Source organism: Bombina bombina, chromosome 2 (genome assembly GCF_027579735.1).
Source record: "Bombina bombina isolate aBomBom1 chromosome 2, aBomBom1.pri, whole genome shotgun sequence".
Lineage (NCBI taxonomy): Eukaryota > Metazoa > Chordata > Amphibia > Anura > Bombinatoridae > Bombina > Bombina bombina.
Window position 1 is genome coordinate 21,687,371 of NC_069500.1, and position 2,823 is coordinate 21,690,193.

The 2,823-nt window shown below is 37.8% G+C and overlaps 1 long non-coding RNA gene across 1 annotated transcript; it reads left to right on the forward strand.

The window, feature by feature from the left end:
• Nucleotides 1–446: 446 nt before the first annotated feature.
• Nucleotides 447–2,531, forward strand: LOC128647641 (uncharacterized). The gene is made up of 2 exons (XR_008400370.1): nt 447–585; nt 2,185–2,531. It is a non-coding gene; the product is annotated as an uncharacterized LOC128647641 (long non-coding RNA).
• Nucleotides 2,532–2,823: the final 292 nt, after the last annotated feature.

Genomic DNA, 2,823 nt, shown 5'->3' on the forward strand with positions numbered 1-2,823 from the left:
AAGCTGCAAAATGTTTCGTTTTTAGAATGATTGTCTATAGGTTGTTTGTTACATTAAAGTTGATTTAAAAAAAAAAAAAAACTTTGAGTGGAGGTCACATGTTCCCTGTCTAGAGTGGAGCTCTAGTCTGTAGCTACACCCTTCTCCCTCGGTTTGATATACAATCACATGACTTTGAGTTTCAGTTAGAAGTCAAAGTAGTCTATCTACAGAGTGGAGCTCCACTCTAGACAGGAAACATGTGACCTCCACTGCAAATATTTTTTTCTTCTTCAATAAAACTTTAATGTATCAAACAACCAATATGCACAATCATTCAGAAAACGTTTTTTTTTTTTTAACTAAACTTTATGCACAATCATTCATAAAACGTTCTATTATTGTGTTCTATTAGGCAAAGTATAAGCAAATGTAATGATTATTCTAAGTTATAAATAGATCAGGAAATCACAGGAGTAATTATTTAGTTTTCATGTATTATCTACTGTTTTAAATGAACAATATTGAACTATTTAAAGCTCCACTCTACACAACAAAAATGTGACATCCACAACCTCCACGGGGAAGTTCTCTTTAAACAAGAAGGTTTGCTGCTTTTTTTTTTTAACCATATTTAACCCCGTAGAGACCTAACTGTTTTACCAATTTTTTAGCGTTAGCGACCAAGGCTCTTTTTACATTGCTGCGGTGTTTGTGTTTATCTGTAATTTCCCTCTTAAATTTTTTTTTACCGTATTTAACCCCTTAGTGACCTGACTGTTGTACCAATTTTTTAGCGTTAGCGACCAGGGCTATTTTTACATTGCTGCGGTGTTTGCGTTTAGCTGCAATTTTCCTCTTTCGCCTTTACTGTACCCACACATATTATATACTGTTTTTCTCGCCATAAGATTGACTTTCTACAGATACCATTATTTTCATCATATCATATAATTTTTACTAAATATTTTTTATAAATTATGATATTAAAAACCACACTTTTTTTTTTTACTTTTACCCCCAAAATCTGTTACGCATCTACAACCCCGAGAAAACAACATGGCTAAACAGTTTCTTCATTTTGTCCTGAGTTTTGAAATACCCAATTTTCAATTTTTACGATTTAACCTTTTTCTCCTTCAGTTTTTAACCCCAACCCTACCCCTAGATCTAACCCTCCCCCTAGATCTACCACTAAGCCTAGATCTAACCCTACATAACTATTTATTTTTATTATTTTTACTATTTCATTTTTTTTCATCTGTTACAGCTGCGGTCCTTAAGGAGATAAGCTGTCACTTTTCAGAGCAAGCTCAGACGCTTGGCAACAAGGCAGCCTCCACACACGTTTTGCTGTGGAGGCTGCCATGTTTTTATAAGCAGCAGAGGAGGGACAGGTGAGGCGGATAAGTCTGACAGCAGCATTTAGTACAGGGCAAATTGGAGATAGGTTAAGTAAGCCCTGTACTAAATGCTGCTGTCATGCTTATCTGGTGTTATGCTGAGAATTGTTTCCCCAGTGTCTCTGGTTTCCCCTGCCTCTCGGCAAACATCGGAACTCTGACCCACCTCCATTCAGCTGCTCTCAGCTCAGCACCTGTACTATTATTAGCTTAATGTGGCAGGATAAGCTACAGGGGCTGAGCTAAGAACAGCTGAATGAAAGTGGGTCAGAGTTCCAATGTTTGCCGAGAGGCAGGGGAAACCATTCTCGAACAACGGTGTTGTGTAAACAGCTTAAATAAAAATAATCCTCCACTAATAAAGAGAGACACAATTTAAACATTTTTACAGTCAGCTACAAGGGAGCTTATTTAAAAACGTTCGCATGCGCAAAGTCCATTATTATTTAGCAGATCCCTTTGCGCATGCAATCGTTTTCTCTAAGCTCCCTTGCTTGTGACGTCACCTAGCACCACGTCATCGCTGGAAGTGAAGCGCCTCCACTAGCTCCTGAGCGCTGCCCGAACGTGGCCTATATCTGTTCATCTTGCTGCCAGTAGTGCAATGTTGTTCCTTCAGCAAAGGATAACAAGAGAACGAAGCAGATTTTATCATGGAAGTAAATTGGAAACTGCATGTTCTTTCTGATTTATAAAAGTCTGTTTTTGACTTGAGTGTCCCTTAAATGATTTTTTATTTATTATGAAAATAATAGTTTTGATTCTGACTATGACTAAGTTTCCTCCCATGTGCTTGACACAGGAGCCAGCAATCATTAAAGATCTACACATTGCTATACAATGGGTTGTCAAGAATGAGGCACTGTTCTGTGGGCGCATAACCATGCCAAGTTATGGGTCAATGAATGAAGATGACCGCCAGAAGGCCATAGATAACGTGATGTAAAGAGAAGAACCAGAAGCAAGGGAGCCATTCCTCTTTGTATTTCAGCACAGAGAATATATGGAGTTGTTTTTGCAGGCATGTCTTGACCAACAGGGCCTCCAAGTTAATGCCATGTTCAACAAATGACTGATGGACAAGGGGTGGTGGTGTGTTTCTGTTTAAAATTATTGATAATAATAAAAAAAATAAGATAATTAACACCATTTCTGAGTCAGTGCTTTAATAACACACTACCACAAGTATGAAAGTACAAGATAATTATAGTTAACAGTATATATATATATATATATAGCAGTAGCCTATTGTTGCTTCTGCTTTCATAGTATAAGGTTAGGGTTATAAGTTCAAATGGTTTCTGACCTTGATTGAACCCGATTCTCCAGAGCTCCGGGGAACAGCAAGAAAGCACACAAGCACAGAGAGTGTTTCTCACTAGTTCCGTTTACTGTAAGTATACACAGCAGTTATATAGCAGTCTCGCATCATGAGGCTACA